Source organism: Anomaloglossus baeobatrachus, chromosome 5 (genome assembly GCF_048569485.1).
Source record: "Anomaloglossus baeobatrachus isolate aAnoBae1 chromosome 5, aAnoBae1.hap1, whole genome shotgun sequence".
Classification (NCBI taxonomy): Eukaryota; Metazoa; Chordata; class Amphibia; order Anura; family Aromobatidae; genus Anomaloglossus; species Anomaloglossus baeobatrachus.
Window position 1 is genome coordinate 298,050,418 of NC_134357.1, and position 19,133 is coordinate 298,069,550.

A 19,133-nucleotide genomic window follows, 5' to 3' on the forward strand; every position below is an offset into this window, starting at 1 on the left:
TACCAAGTTGTCGGTGTCAGCTTTTTGGACTGAGTGAATACGCAATTGACCCTTTCACCCCCAACGGTACTTCCCAACTCCACCACCGTGTTCCGGGGCATCCCCCCTACCCGTGGAGGGTCGCAGCACCTGGCTGCCCCTGTCATCACCCCGGGTACTCCCCAACAGCAGCAGTGGTACTCCACCTTACCACACACCACGGGTGGAATCAGGAAACTGTAAATACACAATCCCCTGTAAATACCCCCCTTTATTTGAGTGGCCGCATGAACCCCGGGTCCGGACGCCCCTCGGATCCGAGCAGCCCGGCTGCTGACGTGGAGGCGGCACATATATATATATCTATATATATAATTGCCTTATTCTGTCTGTCTGTCTGTCTGTCTTGCTCCAAAATTGTGTCACCGTGACAGTGTCACCGTGACAGTGTCGTTAGCGTGACAACTGTCGGATTGGCCGCTGGGCTCGGCCTGGCCCCGCCCCCCCACGGATTGGCCGCTCGCCTCAGCCTGGCTCCGCCCCCCTGCATGGATTAGCCGCTCGCCCCGGCCCTCCGCACGCATCGCCCGCTCCAGCGTACACCGGCTGGGGGGTGCGCAGCATGGGGGATGGAGCACGATGGGGAGTGCGCAGCATGGGGGATGGAGCATGATGGGGAGTGCGCAGCATGGGGGATGGAGCACGATGGGGAGTGCGCAGCATGGGGGATGGAGCATGATGGGAGTGCGCAGCATGGGGGATGGAGCACGATGGGGGGTGCGCAGCATGGGGGATGGAGCACGATGGGGGGTGCGCAACATGGGGGATGGAGCACGATGGGGGGTGCGCAGCATGGGGGATGGAGCACGATGGGAGTGCGCAGCATGGGGGATGGAGCACGATGGGAGTGCGCAGCATGGGGGATGGAACACGGGGGGTGCACAGCATGGGGGATGGAGCACGATGGGGGGTGCGCAGCATGGGGGATGGAGTACGATGGGGGTGCACAGCATGGGGGATGGAGCACGATGGGGGTGCGCAGCATGGGGGATGGAGCACGAAGGGGGGTGCGCAACATGGGGGATGGAGCACGATGGGGGGTGCGCAGCATGGGGGATGGAGCACGATGGGGGTGCACACCTCCCCCCAAAACACACACACATCACATCATTGAATGTTTAAGCCCTGTTGAAATACTTAAAAAATGCTTTATAAAAATACAAATAAAACTTTCAAGTACAAAAGTAAAAAATTCAAAAATGTTAAATATACTAACATAATTGGTATTACCGTGTCCATTATGAGTAGATCTCTTTTTGGTCCAGCTAAGCGATTGTTCAAAATTTTCTTTATTATTTTGTTTTGTTTCTTATTTCAGTATTATTTTTGATAGTTTGGTAATTGGACCAGAAATAAGGTGTGTCCTTTATGAATGAATTAGATAAATGAGATCACTATACCATTTGTGTGTTGTATGTTTGGTCTAAGGAATGGCATGTGTAGGCTAATAATATATTGTTTATATGCTAATAATATGTGTGTGCTAACATAGTGAGTGACTGGAACAGTTTTAACTTAACCAAATTAATGTTACTATTGGTAATTTTTGCTGGTTTCTTTAATGTTTGATACTTTATGGTGATTGTTTCTTTTTTTAATTATTATTATTATTATTATTATTATTATTATTATTATTATTATTATTATTATTATAGTGCTGTTTATGTTTTTCCAAATGTTATAATTTCTACAGTTTTATAACATTTATGCATTTTTACAAGTGTGCAATAAATAAAAAATAAATAAAAAAGTGTGATAAATCTGATAAAAGTTGGGAACAGCAGCCTCAATCAATTGTACATCACAGGAAGTTTCCAATAGAAGTAGAGTAGAGTAACAAGATTTGTGTTATTGGGCTCCAGTGCCCAGTCCATAAATAGGTAGGTGGAAATATTATTATTTTGGTGCATCACAATCAATATAGGCAACCAAGAGAAGGGCTTCCCAACACAGAAACTGTATAAATCTTTAGAATTAAATATTGAGGAGTTTGCCAGCAAGTTATGTAAAGTGCCAGCAACTTTTGATGTTCATGCCAATCATCTATGTCTGATCATGTTTTTGGTACTAATGAGAATGTTGTAACACTCCCTTAAAGCTGGAGCTACATGGTGACTTTGGCCGTAAGATAGGTCGCTTGCTACATCACTACATAATGCGAATAAATCATGATCCACAAGGTCTTATGACCGCAGCAAGCAAGTCGCAGTGTAACCTCAGCCTCAACATTGCACATTCCCTTCTGACTCTGTAGCCGTAACCCTCAAGCTTGTTGCTTCTTCTTGAGTAAAGTTACCACCAGTAAAGATACCACCAGTCACCAAGGGCCATTGCATCCTACAGTACAAAACGGTTACTATTATCCTAAAACAACTTACTTGCTGCCCGTTGCAGAGATAACTAGCATACATATCAGTGCTAGATATAAATTTAGGAATGATATAATCCTAATATATGGTGAAAGAAGTCAGGAGAAAAAGGACAACAACCACCACAGCGCTGCTGATGATCCAAAATTCTTATCACTCCAGACAAGGGGAGTGGATGACATGCGGTTTTTTTTGAGTCTACCCATTTCAAAACCCTCTGGTTTTGTCCTGATAAAAAAAAAACAAAGGGTTTTGAACCACATAGACTCAAATAACCAGCATGTCATCCACTCCTTGCCTGTTATGATACTAATTTTTGATCATCAGCAGCGCGGAACATGTTTTTTTTCTTGACATCTTTTGACTTACAATACATGACCCGCAGCAGCCGTTTTGATGCTTGCAAAGAAGTTGTGCCTACACAACCCTTCAAGGTGAGTGTATCTGTTCTTTTTCTTTCCTATATCCACATACAAAAAATTACAATAGAGTCTTTTCTATTTCCAGCTTTTCATATATATCATTAATCCTAATATAAACTGAATCTATTAATTATATTATTGATTAGGTGTCACAATGTGGTGGTAGGTTAGTGAGGGACAGGGGGCTCCTATACTGTCCTTCATGCTAGGAGACCCTAGGCTATCCCTAGCTTCCAGACTACCCCTGATTGTGGAGATGCCAGAGTCCCGTACCTGGCTATTCTCCTGACCAGAACTAAACTGTCATCCCCCCATACTAGGGAAGGAAGGAGCAGGAGTGTGATGGCAATACAGATAGGAAAAAAAACTCAGACACACTGTATACTTACAGGTACAAACAGTAAGAAGCTAAGGAGAAAAGAAAGAGAAGTAAGGTAGCAACAAAAAGACAAGGGTTAACACCAGAACCGCTCACAGCAACAAAGTACTACAACCAATAGTAAGTATGAATCACAATACTTCATCAGACTAGTATAGAGAAGCTATAGCTGGCATTAAAGGAAGCGTAGAAAAAGTGACTTGCTCCCACATTGCATGTGATCAAAGGAGAATAATAAGCCCAGCAGGGATTAACTCTTGCTAGCCTGCCTATGAGCTACAAGTCCGTGGGTAGATGCCTGAGTTTACTTGCGCTGATCACAAACATCAGAGATGTTAGCAGGCAGAGTGGCAGAATCTTAGATGAAGAAGATTGGAGTAATTACACATATGTATGATACAAAAAAGCTTTATTGGTACAAAATAACACACGTAAATCACCCAATTGTAGTTAAAAAAAACACCTAAAAGACGGAGTATTACAGCGTACGATGCACACAGATGGGGGAAAAGACACCAGGGGTTAAACCTCAACTTTGGTCTGAATTATATAAAATAAGGTGCAATGGTTGTCATGTCATAAGTAGAGAATGCCTTGAGATCAATAGATCAGTTCAACTAATATAATAAGGTCAGGCTAGTTTACTATACCCATGTTGGTATGTGGCAGGTGTCTCCTCCTATGCCCCTTTTGGGTATGGTAAACTATCCTGACCTTATTATATCAGTTGAACTGAGCTATTGATCTCAAGGCATTGTCTATATGTGTGTTGCACTTGATTGTCCAGGAGCATCTTTATACACTGCTTTAAATTTAGCATTTGAAAATCGACACAATTTGTGTCACTTTATTCTTGCCTGCTATATTGTTAATTAGAGATGAGCGAACCGGTCGCGGTTCGGCTCGAGGTCGGTTCGCCGAACGGGGGTCCTGTTCGAGTTCGGTTCGTCGAACGTTCGACGAACCGAACTCGAACCAATAGGCTATAATGGGAGGCAATCACAAACACATAAAAATGCATTATAAATGTACACAAACAGTTAATAAACATTGCCATAACACTTACCGGTCCTCGCGATCCCTTCTGCACTCTGTCTCCTGCCGCTATTCCATCCGATGATCGCTGAATCCTCCCGGTGACGGCACTGCCAGCAGAGATGCAGGACCTATCGTGACGTCAAAATAGCCATGTGACCAGTCACGTGGCTATTATCTCATTGGCTACAGACTGGTCACATGACTATGACGCGTCATGTAGGACCTGCGAGTGCATCTCTCCGGTACACGGTGCACATATGTGTATCGCCGTGTACCGGCGACATGCTCTAGCACACGGTCGACTCCTCATTCCGTTAGGGACCGGCTGACACAGCCGGTCATTAACGGAGATCACCGTTGCCATAGCAACGCAGTTAGCGGTGACGTCACCGCTAACCGCGGCTCCGAGAGCACCGTTGCTATGGTAACACGTCTGTCAGCAATACCGCTGTTACCGCTGACAGCCAGCACTGATCACTCACGGAGTGAAGGCTGCACGCTGCTTCCCGATTGTAGTGAGGATTGTAGTGAGGATGAGGTTCCCCAGCCCCAAGTGATGAGCTGGTGAACCTCATCCTTCCTCACTACAATCGTCACTACTACTACACTAGAAAGAAAGAAGACAGAAGAGCAGGATCGTGGAGGGCTGACAGGGGGTAATAAAGATGGAGTCTCTAATGTGTCTGTGTATTTATTTCTATTAAAGTATTTTTTCTCTGTGTGGTGTTTTTTTTAACCCTTTATTGGAGATTCTTAATGGCCGGGTCAAACGTGCCTGACATTAAGAATCTCTGGCTTAATACTGGCTAGTAAAACAAAGCCAGTATTAACTCATGATTACCCAACAAGCCACCCGGCTCCAGGGCTGTTGGAAGAGTTGGATACAGCGCCAGATGATGGCGCTTCTATGAGAGCGCCATTTTCTGGGACGGCTGCGGACTGAAATCTGCAGCAGAGGCGCCCAGAAACCTCGGGCTAACCTGTGCTGCGGATTCCAATCCCCAGCTGCCTAGTTGTACCCGGCTGGACACAAAAATGGGGCGAAGCCCACGTCATTTGTTTTTTAATTATTTCATGAAATAAGGGAAATAATTAAAAAAAACGGGCTTCCCTATATTTTTGGTTCCCAGCCGGGTACAAATAGGCAACTGGGGGTTGGAGGCAGCCCGTGGCTGCCTGCTGTACCTGGCTAGCATACAAAAATATGGCGAAGCCCATGTCATTTTTTTGGTGGGCAAAAAAATTCTGCATACAGTCCTGGATGGAGTATGCTGAGCCTTGTAGTTCTGCAGCTGCTGTCTGCTCTTCTCCATACAGACAAACAGCAGCTGCAGAACTACAAGGCTCAGCATACTCCATCCAGGACTGTATGCAGAAGTTTTTTGCCCCCTGAAAAAATGATGTGGGCTTCGCCATATTTTTGTATGCTAGCCAGGTACAGCAGGCAGGTACGGCTGCCCCCAACCCCCAGTTGCCTATTTGTACCCGGCTGGGAACCAAAAATAAAGGGAAGCCCTTTTTTTATTATTTCATGAATTTCATGAAATAATTAGAAAACAAATGATGTAGGCTTCGCCCCATTTTTGTGTCCAGCCAGGTACAACTAGGCAGCTGGGGATTGGAATCCGCAGCACAGGTTGGCCTGAGCTTTCTGGGCCCCACTGCTGCGAATTGCAGTCTGCAGCCGCCTCAGAAAATGGCATTTTCATAGAAGCGCCATCTTCTGGCGCTGTATCCAACTCTTCCAGCACCTGCCTGCTATACCTGGCTAGCATACAAAAATATGGCGAAGCTCACATCCTTTTTTTGTAGCTTTTTGGCAAAAAAAATAAAAAATGCTTCCCTGGATTTTCCATTGCCAGTGAAGGTAACACTAAGCAGTGGGGGTTAGCAGCCAGTAGCTGCTTGGATTACCCTTAGCTAGCAATACAAAAAATGCAGCGGGAGCCCACATAACAAAATGGGCTTCCCTGTATTTTGATTGCTGGACATCACAGTGCTGTAAAAATAAATCTTTAAAAAAATGACGTAGCGCTCCACGGTATTTTTGATTCTCAGCGCAGATAAAGCAGACAGCTATGGGTTGCCACCCCCATCTGCCTGCCGTTACCTTGGTTGGCAATCAAAATACAGGGAAGCCCATTAATTTTTTCTATTTAAAAAATAGTTAAAAAAAAAATGACGTTGGGTCCCCCCATTTTTGATAGCCAGCTAGGGTAAAGCAGACGGCTGTAGCCTGAAAACCACAGCTGGCAGCTTTACCGTGGTTGGGGATCCAATGTGGAGGTCCCCTCAGGCTCTTTTTTATAATTATTTTATAAATATTAATAATTACACAATAAAAGTAGGGTCCCCCCCAAATTGGATCACCAGCCAAGGTAAAGCGGACAGCTGTGGTCTGGTATTCTCAGGGTGGGAAGGTCCATAGTTATTGGGCCTTCACAGCCTAAAAATAGCAGGCCGCAGGCACCCCAGACGTGGCGCATCCACTAGATGCGCCAATCCTGGCGCTTCACCCCAGCTCATCCCGTGCCCTGGTGCAGTGGCAAACGGGGTAATAAATCGGGTTGATACTAGCTGTAAAGTAACCTGAGATCAAGCCCAGCAGTTTGTGATGTCATGGCGTCTATTAGATACTCAACATCATAAACTGTCAGTACTAACAAAAAAAAAAAATCGACAAAATAAATTTATTTGAAAAAACAGTCCCCAAAACATTTCCTCTTTCACCAATTTATTGTAAGAAAAAAAATAAAGGGGTCCCACGACGACTCTGGACCGTCTAGAATATGGGGGGGAGACACTCAGGGAACGTATCCCCCATTTTCTAGGAGTGCGGACCCTTCATGTGAGGAGTGTGGGTGCAATGAATCTGCACTCACTCTTCTCGGGTCCACAGCAGCAGAGTCCATGTCGTAATGGTTGCTACCAAAGCTGCAATGCCCTGCTCATGAGGTAAGGGCATGCCTAATCAGGAGATCTACTGTAGAGGAAGCTCTGCTCACTGGTATATAGGTGCTCAGAGGTAATAATAGATAAAATTAGTGAGTAACCTCGGCACTCTAAATCTCCCAGACTAAGTCAGTAAGTCACAACGGATAGTAATGCAAAATCACTCTTTATTGGTCCGTATTAAGAAAAAAAAAAGTTTCATAAGCATATATGTTTTTGTCCAAAACAAGTTACAAATGACGTTTCGGCCTGAGCCTTCGTCAGATTGGACTTATCTGCATGTAATCATGAAAAATGACAATAATCAGTATCACATAAGAGTGAGAGAACAATAACATAAACTCGAACAATGTAGAGGTACAATTGGGATGCAGCAAAAAAATTGCAACACAGCAAGAAATGAAACACATGATACAAATGTCATAATACAGTACAAGGACAATATAGTAATGACAAATATGGGGTCAGAGTAGACTTAGACAGCTCTGGTACGAAAGAGATGTCAATCATAAAGTAACATGTGCAGTAGGTGTAGAGCTACAGTATGCATGGCAGAGCTAATGGGTAGACCGACCATAGAAAAAGAATGGAGAAAAAGTGGAGAAAAAGTGGAGAAAAAATGGAGAAAGAAATGGAGAAAAAGTGGAGAAAAAGTGGAGAAAAAGTGGAGAATAAGTGGAGAAAAAGTGGAGAAAAAGTGGAGAAAAAGTGGAGAAAAAGTGGAGAAAAGGTGGAGAAAAAATGGAGAAAAAATGGAGAAAAAGTGGAGAAAAAGTGGAGAAAAAGTGGAGAAAAAAGTGGAGAAAAAATGGAGAAAAAGTGGAGAAAAAGTGAAGAAAAAGTGGAGAAAAAATGGAGAAAAAGTGGAGAAAAAGTGGAGAAAAAGTGGAGAAAAAGTGGAGAAAAAATGGAGAAAAAGTGGAGAAAAAGTGGAGAAAAAATGGAGAAAAAGTGGAGAAAAAGTGGAGAAAAAGTGGAGAAAAAGTGGAGAAAAAATGGAGAAAAAGTGGAGAAAAAGTGGAGAAAAAGTGGATAAAAAATGGAGAAAAAGTGGAGAAAAAGTGGAGAAAAAGTGGAGAAAAAATGGAGAAAAAGTGGAGAAAAAGTGGAGAAATAGTGGAGAAAAAGTGGAGAAAAAATGGAGAAAAAGTGGAGAAAAAGTGGAGAAAAAGTGGAGAAAAAGTGGAGAAAAAGTGGAGAAAAAGTGGAGAAAAAATGGAGAAAAAGTGGAGAAAAAGTGGAGAAATAGTGGAGAAAAAGTGGAGAAAAAATGGAGAAAAAGTGGAGAAAAAAATGGAGAAAAAGTGGAGAAAAAGTGGAGAAAAAGTGGAGAAAAAGTGGAGAAAAAAATGGAGAAAAAATGGAGAAAAAGATGGAGAAAAAGTGGAGAAAAAGTGGAGAAAAAGTGGAGAAAAAAATGGAGAAAAAGTGGAGAAAAAGTGGAGAAAAAGTGGAGAAAAAATGGAGAAAAAAATGGAGAAAAAATGGAGAAAAAAATGGAGAAAAAGTGGAGAAAAAGTGGAGAAAAAGTGGAGAAAAAAATGGAGAAAAAGTGGAGAAAAAATGGAGAAAAAGTGTAGAAAAAAAATGGAGAAAAAGTGGAGAAAAAGTGGAGAAAAAGTGGAGAAACAAATGGAGAAAAAGTGGAGAAAAAGTGGAGAAAAAGTGGAGAAAAAAATGGAGAAAAAGTGGAGCACCCTTTGGTGCCTTTCATGTGGCACTAAGGGGTGCTTAGCTTTGTATTTAGCCAAAAAAATGAAAAAAAAAATGACGTAGGGTTCCCCCTAGTTTTGTAGCCAGCTAGGGTAAAGCAGACGGCTGCAGCCTGCAGACCACAGCTGGCAACCTCACCTTGGCTGGTAATCCAAAACTGAGGGCACCCCACGCTGTTATTTTAAATGAAATAAATAATTAAAAAAAAAAAACACGTAGGGTGTTACGAACCGGCGGCGACATAGCCGCAAGCAGCCTGCTGCGGTTCCTGTTGCGCCGAGGCGCCAGCTGCCGTTCTTGGCCGTGCCTCGGGTCGTCCAGTTGGCTGTTCCTTCCACCACGTCTAAGTGTGGAGAGGCGGCTAGTGCGCATGCGTGCGCCGATTTACCCCAGCCAGAGTCTAAGCCCGGTGTTTTGCCTAGTGAGCATGCTCAGCCTGTTTGTGTTATGTCTGAGACTAAGTCCTCAGTTCAGGCTACTGAGCATGCTCCCACAATTAACCCTAACAGCCTCTTTGCACAGGTACTTGGACTTCGTGCTGTGTCTAAGTTCTGGGATGTGCCTACTGAGCATGCTCAAACTGATAGTCTGCTTTCTAAGCCTGTGGCTCAGGCTACTGAGCATGCTCAGGCACTTAGTGCATCAGAGGCTAGGTCTGGTAAGGACATCACTGAGCATGTCCGTGAGGTGGCAGGTCCTGATAGGGAAGAGGGTGTCAGGTGTCCTGATGACGTGGCAACTCCGGACTGGCTCGCAGAGGCCCGCCCCTATGATCTGGCACCTCAGTATTGGTCGTCAGACGATGACTGGTGAAGTGTTTGGGGCGTGGCTGCCATGAGGTCATCAATGACGTGGCGGTTCCGGATAGGTCGCATGTGACGTCACTGATGGCATGGCACTCTGCTATTGGACCTTGGTGGTTCCACCCTGGGTTTGAGGCGGGCCCAGGTTATAAAAGGGGCTGGAGACAACATGGAGGTACGCAGTCTTCACTTTTGCTCAGTCAGAGCACACCTCCATGTTAGAGCCTCATTGCGGCATAAGCCTATGTTGGGAAGCGGTAGGTAGGGTTAGGCGAACGGTGCCTGTCACGCCAAGATTCGTGGCTCGGCACATCAGGGTCAGGCGCCGTGCTTCCCTCCTGCCGTTCCAGTCTTGCTATAGCAGCCCAGTGGCGTTAACTGGGCTGCAGCTGCTGTGCTTCCTGTCCGATTGTGCCCCTTACGCACACGGACAACGCACCTGCTGCGCCACCTGTCTGATTGTGCCCCCTACGCACACGGACAAAGCACCTGCTGCGCCACCTGTCCGATTGTGCCCCTTATGCACACAGACAACGCACCTGCTGCGCCACCTGTCCGGTTGTGCCCCCTACGCGCACGGACAGCGTACTCCAGGACCCCTGTGGAGTTAACAGGGTGTTCCTTATTTTCCTCGGCTTCCCGGTCAACGCTACTGGTGTACCCATCTGGCCTGACGTGTCCTACACACACGTGGCCAGTCGAGAGGTGGCCAGAAACGCTAATCGGAGGACCGCTCGGCCTGACGTGTCCTACACACGTGGCAGACAGGGCGCTTTCGTGGCGGTCTTCCGGTCAACGCTACCTGGTTACCACCCGGCCTGACGTGTTTCCTGCACACGTGGTTGGTGTAGCGCTAGGTGCACCAAAACGCTAATCGGGTTGTCGTCCGGTCTGACGTGTCCCAACACACGTGACCGGTTCCCAGAGTTCCTGGGTTATCTCAGAGCCATCCAGCTCTATAGTCTCCGCCTAACCCTCAGGTGCCAGCAGCTCCATTGTCATCTGGAGCACGGTGGGCCCCGACTGGCGATTAGGATATATACCCCCTGGTCCTAATCTGCCGGTCCCCCCGTAACATAGGGGTCCCCCAAAATTGGATCACCAGCCAAGGTAAAGCAGACAGCTGGGGCCTGATATTCTCAGACTAGGGAGGTCCATGGTTATTGGACTCTCCCCAGCCTAAAAATAGCAGGCCGCAGCTGCCCCAGAAGTGGCGCATCCATTAGATGCGCCAATCCTGGTGCTTCGCCCCAGCTCATCCCGCGCCCTGGTGCGGTGGCAAACGGGGTAATATATGGGGTTAATACCAGATGTGTAATGTCACCTGGCATCAAGCCCTGGGGTTGGTGAGGTCAGGCGTCTATCAGATACCCGACATCACCAACCCAGTCAGTAATAAAAAAAAAATAGACGACAACCACATTTTTATTTGAAAAAACACTCCCCAATACATTCCCTCTTTAACCAATTTATTAGAATGAAAAACAAATCCAGGTCTGGTGTAATCCAAGGGGTTGCCATGACGATCCACACTGTCCCAGTCAATGAAGAGCAGGATGTTCCCCATTGGCTGGGAGAGCTGTGCAGTGACCTGAGCTAACATCAATGGGTCAGCCCAGGTCACTGCAGGGCATGACAAGTGCTGCTGTCAGCGAGGTACATTACCTGCGCTGATCTCCAGCACACTGACAGCCCCTGTCACTGAGTTCAATGACCGGCGCCTTCACACCAAGTATCGCGAGAGGCCCGGGCCGTGACGTCACCGCTAGTCAGTCTCCGGTCGGAAGCGAGAGGTGATGTGACAAGCGGCGGCCATGGAGGACAGTGACAGCGCTGAGGTCGGGATGGCGGGACTTCATCACCGCAGGTAAGCCGAGCGGGGCCATGTGTGCAGAGTGTGTGTGTGTGTGTGTACGTGTGTACAATACATGCCGCGGGCAGGAGGGGGTGGAGCGAGCTGAGCGGGGAAGTGTGGGCTTCCTGCACGTAACTAGGATAAACATCGGGTTACTAACCAAAGCGCTTTGGTTGGATACCCGATGTTTATCTTGGTTACCAGCTTCTGGCAGGCTGCCAGCGATGGCTCCTGCACACTGTAGCTGTAAAAAGCCCTGCTTTTTGCTGCTAGAACCGTTCTCGAACGTATCTAGAACTATCGAGCTTTTGCAAAAAGCTCGAGTTCTAGTTCGATCTCGAACAGCCCCCAAAATCACTCGAGCCTAGAACTGGAGAACCTCGAACCTAGAACCGCGCTCAACTCTATTGTTAATTGAATCACTGCTACATTGTTTACTGAGTTACTGCATTATGCCACTCTGTTTCAACATAGTTCATCTAGCCTCTTAATGCTTGTATACGATGTATAATTATTCAGCACGATTGAAACTGGAGTGTGCCACTTTCACACACTAATCCTGTTAGAATTGTAATTCAGTTACATTTAACAATTCCAAACGAGTGCTGTAGGTGATTTCCACCTGAATGAATATATAGATTGGACTCGGCACTGCCTTAGCATTTAACGTGTACTGACAGCTCACACGCATGCCAATATGTACAAATGAATTAATATTATATATACTTAAAGGCATCGCTAGTGTGTGATTTCATTCCTGATCACAGATCAATTCCCTCTTATATTAAGATTTATGACATGACAACCATTGCACCTTATTTTATATAATTCAGGCCAAAGTAGAGGTTTAACCCCTGGTGTCTTTTCCCCCATCTGTGTGCATCGTACGCTGTAATACTCCATCTTTTAGGTGTTTTTTAACTACACTTGGGTGATTTACGTGTGTTATTTTGTACCAATAAAGCTTTTTTTGTATCATACATATGTGTAATTACTCCAATCTTCTTCATCTAAGGTCTTCAATGGAGTTAGCATAAATATATATATATATATATATATATATATATATATTTATATATAAAAAAAATGAAAAACTGGATTTTTCTATGTTAGAGTGGCAGAATCTGTAGTCTCCACAGATCCTGATGCCGCCATGACAGTCAGCGATGTTTGTATAAATTTTCTTGCGATGTTAGGTGGGATTAATACTTCACAATAAGCCTCACGCAGCAGAAAAGGATAGGTAATCCTCAGTAATGAGTTAAAGCTTTGCTCTTTCTTGACTTCTGTTCTTGGCTGTACTATCATGATTTCTCATGCTTTTCTTTTAGTCATAGTTGTTTACAACACACCTTTCTACAAGTGTTAGCAACTTTCTGTTCCAAGATAGAGGCATCATGCCATGTAGCTGTGGTTATGTTCCCAGAACTTTCCTCATGTGCCCTTCGCTATGGGACAATTAGCGGCCCTTTCAAGCTTTTGGATTAATGGGCCACTTGTTAAGGTAATTAATTTCATTGGAGGATTATTCATAAAGCAAACAAGAGAAAAATCAATGTAGCTGCCCTGTAGGGCAGAAGTAAGGAGCAGTCACAGGCAGCTTGCAAGACGTTCAAGGCATAGCAGCATCAAGACGAGACTGGCACTGCAGGTGGGTAACTGGCATTGTGGGTTGTTTAATGTGGAGTTAGACGATAGATTCTTTAGATGACCTGGCGATTATATTATTTTAGTAAGTCTCTTTGTTAACGAAACGTATAAAGTGTGACTAGGAAGAAGAATAAATCTTTAAGTTTATATACATTATCAAATATCGTGATGTTTAAAAATCTAGATCACAAAGTAAAAATAAGATAAACAGAAAGGTGAGAAATGGCTGAACCTGTAGAAATGGTGCATACACTTATGATTTATGCAAGAATTTAGTTTAAAATGTTTATATTACCAGATTTATGCCTCATTTAGATGTCTGAATCACATACATGATGTCTGGTTATTATCACAGATAGAACACATACCTATATAAAATATACAATGCTATTCACATGTCCAGATTTTTACTTTGTGAAATGAGTCCGCAAAAAAACCCCACAGTGTTATGTCCGGTTTTGATGATGGATTAAAACCACCCATACATATTTATATAGGTTTAAAAAAAAAAAGATATAGGTCCATCTAGTTCCACCTTCCTCCACCAATTATACACTTTTTCACTAAATTATCTATAACCCACAATGTTGTGTGTAGTGAGGAAATCATCCAGCCCTTTTATAAAAGCTGTTAGAGTATCTGCAATTACTACCACTTGCGATAGGGTATTTCACAGTCTGACTGCTATAACTGTAAAGAACCTTTTCCTATTAAGCTGGCGGACAATTCTATGGAGTCATGAAAATCACAGCAAGCACTCAGATGGAATTCGTATGTTATGTGATTAATATTATAATTGATAGAAGTAGCTGTGCAGTTTATTTCATACTTGAAAAATCACTGATACAACACTGATTGTAAAAACTGACATTGGCCAAACACTGATGACATTCGGATCCAACACACTGTCTGTGTTTTTACATACAATAAAAATCATGGCTGTCCCAACGAGATCTAAACAGCCATTTAAAAAAAAAAAAAAAGATAGTTTTTGATTTTATTAGAAAAAAGTGGCAAAAACTAAAGCAAATTATCTAAATAAACCCAATTAGAAGTAGCTGTCAGATATGATCACACGTTCTCCCATACATATATTTTATCATGTATTACCCACATGCTATAAAATAACAAACATAACACGTGAACCCACAAACTGTTTCCAGTATGCTAGACTCACATACATAATGTGCTTTCTTGGAAAAGAACATACATTATATTTTGTAAAGGTTTTATTCCTTGAAGCAAAAAGTTACAAGTTGTGTTTTTTTATCTTTAATAGTTTGTCTTATTGACTTTTCTACATAGAAAATATGGCTGATCAGTAGTTAGGATTTATATCATTTTTGGTTTCACCATGTTTGCAAACCGACCAGGAAACTAGATGAAGACTACAATACAAATCCGATAATCTCTGATTTCTCATGCAGAATGCTCTGGCTTCCATCTTTTCAAATATCATGTGATATCTGAGTGGCTAAAAATCCGAAATATGCTCTAAAGTCTGTACTACATTTTTTTGTTGTTTTTTTTTACCATAGTGAATAGGGGTTTATAAATGCATGTTGCTGATATTTTCCTTTAGTAGCATATGATGGTTCATAGAATGAAATTAGTGGAGTATATTTTTCTGTTGGTGGTCCTATGCAGCTGAATGAGCCCTAATAAGGGATATTTATCGTACAAGACAATTTTTTGTTGTAGGTGATGTATTTCGATGAACGTGTGTTGCAGGGGCGAATATATCATTGTTGCAACCTATGCAACCGTACAAGGGCCCAATAGGTAAGGGGCCCCAGACCACCTCCAAAGCAGGTGGAATTGTGCATTATGATGAGATATTGCACTACAAAAGGCCCATATATTGTTCTTGTACACAAGCCCTCTTTTGTCTGTGTTTGCTAGTGGCGTGTTGGTATAAATTCCAAAGTCAAATAGCTTTGTTCACATCACAGTTTTTCACAATTTTATAGCTTTGTACCAATTGTTTTTTGCAAAATGTGTGAGGTGAGAGCACATCTTAACTGTCTGGGAAGTGGATGGTTACCACTGCTTTTAGAGGCAATCTGTAAGTAGGCTCAACCTTCCTAAGCCAGCTATATGGGCAAGTAGATCATAGTTAAATAACAGTGATACATTGATATCTGCAATCTGACGTCTTATCCCAGAGAAATGCACATTCTTATTAATATATAAATGAGCTTTTAAGATCTATGGGCTAGATACAGATCTCCCTGAGAATCTGCTGCCAGAGCTTATTTTAAATGAAAGATAGCATTACCTGTGTGACACGTCATCACTGACAGTTTGCTCTTCTGATATCACAATTATTCAGCTTCCATTTCTTTTAAATTTCATCTAACAGACAATCAGTGTGGAAGGATAGCACAGCAGAGCTGAACTTTGTCTCATTACAAACACATATGTGTTGTGAATACATTTTACAGTTTGGGGCTGCCTCTTGTGGTCAGTGCTGGCGGTGCAGTTGACTTGTGGAATGACAGCCACACACCTGTGGAGGACTGGCAATCAGGCCTTTCAGATTGGGACTATATAACTGAGTAGTTTTCTCCTGATAAGTTAGTCTTTGTACCTCTGCTTATTGTTTCCACTTTCTTGTTGTTTTTTCTGTTTTGATACTATTGCTTGATTCCCATTTTGCCTGTGTGGAGTTCCTGGTGGAATTGGATCATCTCCATGATTCTGCAATATATTGTGCTTTGTTATGCTTGGTATTAAATTCAGTCCTTCATCTATATTAGTGTTTTTGGATCCCAGTAACATCAGAGTACTGATAGAGTGGGGGGGAATCTGTGTGGGCTCAGAGTTTTTCCATATCAGGCGTGCTCAAATTTTTTAGGGTTTTTACGGCTGCAGAGAGTGCTCCTTCCTATCCTTTCCTATATAGATAGTTTGGGCCTCATCTTTGCTGAATCTGCTTTCTAGCTTTGTATTGTGTTTTCCTATATCACCGTAGTCTTTACAAGTGGGGGGCTATCTATATCTTTGGGGATTGCTCCGAGGCAGATTAACTTTTCTTATATTTTTATCTGTAAGAATATTTAGTTCTCCGGCTATGTCGAGACGAATAGGTCATCGTAGGTTCGTCCCACGGCTACTTCTAGTTGTGTCAGGATTAGGTCTGCAATCTATTAAGGATCCAGCCACTCTGGTTACTTTTTGGGTTTCCGCATTTAGTGCCTGGTTGTAAATTTCCTAAGGGACGGCTTTTCAATTTATCTGTACCTGAACATGTTGCTATGCGGAATTATATTAAGGAGTCTTTGGAGAAGGGTCACTTCAGACCATCATCTTCATCTTTGGGCGCCAGTTTTTTCTTTGTGGCCAAGAAGGATGGCTCATTGCAGCCTTGTATTGACTATCGTCTCCTTAATAAAATCACGGTTAAATATCAGTATCCATTGCCTCTGATTTCCAACCTGTTTTGTAGAGTGAAGGGTGAATAGAAGATGGCGTTTAATACTCCTGAGGGGCATTTTGAGTATTTAGTGATGCCCTTTGGGTTCACTAATGCCCCTTCCGTCTTTCAATCTTTCATAAATGATATTTTCCAGGACTTTGTTGACAAAATTTTGATTGTCTATTTGAATGACATTTTGATTTTTTCTGACGACTGGGATTCTCATGTTGAACAGGTTCGGACAGTGTTTCAGGTTCTCAGGGACAATGCGATATATGTCAAGGAATCGAAATGTGTTTGGCGTACAAAAGATCTGTTTTCTGGGGTTTATTTTGTTCCCATTTTCTATTGATATGGATCCGGTCAAGGTCCAGGCCATTCATGATTGGGTTCAGCGCACTTTTTTGAAAGGCCTTCAGAAGTTTTTGGGTTTTGCTAATTCTATCGTAAATTTATAGGCAATTTTTCCAGTATTGTCAAGCCATAGACTGATTTGACCAAGAAGGGAGCTGATGTTGTAAATTGGTCTTCTGAGGGAGTCTTGGCTTTTCAGGAGCTTAAAAGGAGTTTTACTTCTGCTCCAGTCTTGCGGCAGCCTGATGTGTCTATTCTTTTTTAGGTGGAGATCGATGCCTCGGAGATCAGAGCTGGGGCTGCCTTGTCTGAAAGAGACCCTGTGACTTCTAAACTTATGTGACGCCCTGGACTAGCCAGGTAGTCACAGGTAGGCCCTTGCATAACACCCTTCCCCCTAAAAAGGTAACAGCAGCCAACCATTTTAAAACCCTAGTCAACTCCCTCAGAGCGTGATGGTCACACCAGGGGGCGGAGCCAGGCAGTTGGCCACGCCCACCGAGGAGTCCAGAGGGCCTGAGGCAGGAAACTGTAGTTCAGTTGTTAGTTGTCAGTGAAGTGAAGTGGAGTAGAGAGGAGTGTGCAGCAGGCCTTTGGTGACAGGTCTGTAGCAAAAACTGACAGGTGCCAGGGTCGTAGCCCTGGTACCTTGGCTATGAGGCAGGCGGTGGCCTGGCCTGCAGGAGCCGGGAAGATGGCCAGGTGGAACTGTAAGGGACCGGAACAGGGTAGTGGCCCGCCGGTACCGAACCGGGGAACCGACTGGAAACCGGAGCACAAGGTGGTACTCAGACCCAGAACGAGGCCCAGAAGCCACTGGACTATGTCGAATTCACTGATTGAGGTCTGGACCTTAGGTCCTTTCCCATCCCAAGACCCGAAAGAAGGCAACAGCCCACCGAGGGGAATAGAAAGCCACCGCACAGGCAGAGAGATCCCACGGGCCAGCACCTGCGGCCAAACGGACTCCACCAGTGCATACACAGCCGGGTAGCGGACTCCCGCTGCTAAGGCACAGGCAGTTTACACAAACATAACAAGGTGCAGGAAGAAGGCCAGGACCACCAACCCGGGTGGGGGACAAGACGCAGCCGGCTGCGGGCACCGACCACCATCAACTTTGTTCATCAGAGACTTGTGTGTGTCAGTAATCGTGAGTACAACAGTGCCATCCGGCTGCGCACCACCATGCACCGCCCAATTGCCAATCTCCCCAAGCGGGTCCCGAGGCCACCATCCCTGCCCACGGAGGGGTTAACATCTTGATGCACTACCATCTCCCCCGGGTGCCCCGTAACTGCAGTGGTGGTGTCTACACTTTCACCACGTCCCGTGGGTGGCATCACGAACTCAAACACGGCTCCGGCCGTACACCTACCTAACCACCCCCATCGAGATCGCCAGCATCCCCTTGCAGAGCGACGTGACCCCTGGGCCCGGAGGCGCTTGAGCCACCCACCAAACGAGCCCAGACCCAAGCGACTTGGCTGCAGCCGAGCGCGGGGTGGTACACTTAGACCCTGTGCTTTCTTTTCCCGGAAATTTTCACCACCGGAGCGAAATTATGATATGGGGAATCAGGAATAATTGGCTATGAAGTGGGCTTTTGAAGAATGGCGGCATTGGCTGGAGGGGGCAAGACATCAAACTGTTGTACTCACCTTTCATAAGAATTTGATCTATCTTGAATCTGCCAGGAGGTTGAGCAAGGATGAGCACAATTCTAGTGGGCACAAGGATGAGCACAATACTACTGGGCACAAGGATAAAGAGAAACCAAGGAAAAAATTGTGAAAACATACCCTGCTGTAACTAAATAAAAGCATAGTGCATATAAACATAGGGTACTTAGTAAACACTGTTTTTGATCAAAAAAAGCATAAAGCTATCCCACCAAACGTCAAGGTGTACCCAGTTGGGATAGTACCTACACTCTCTAATATTAAAACCTTACCATGGGTCTAAAATAGGCCTCAATGTGGCTAAGGGCTGAGAGCGACCGGGTCCCAACAGGACACACACAGTCAGGGGGATTCACAGAATGAAATGTCCAGCTCGCTGAGAAGGGGGCCACTCCCTGTTTGTACTGAATACAAAAAAACTACATAAAAACAAAAAAGTGAGCCGGAGTATGAGATGGT

The 19,133-nt window shown here is 44.5% G+C and overlaps 1 protein-coding gene across 1 annotated transcript in view; it reads left to right on the plus strand.

The window, feature by feature from the left end:
* Positions 1 to 13,105: 13,105 nt before the first annotated feature.
* Positions 13,106 to 19,133, plus strand: part of LOC142311318 (proton channel OTOP3-like) — a 99,381-nt gene continuing 93,353 nt past the window's right edge. The window contains exon 1 of the mRNA XM_075349630.1: positions 13,106 to 13,221. The gene's annotated coding sequence lies outside the window, so the exon portion shown is untranslated. The remainder of the gene's footprint in view (positions 13,222 to 19,133) is intronic.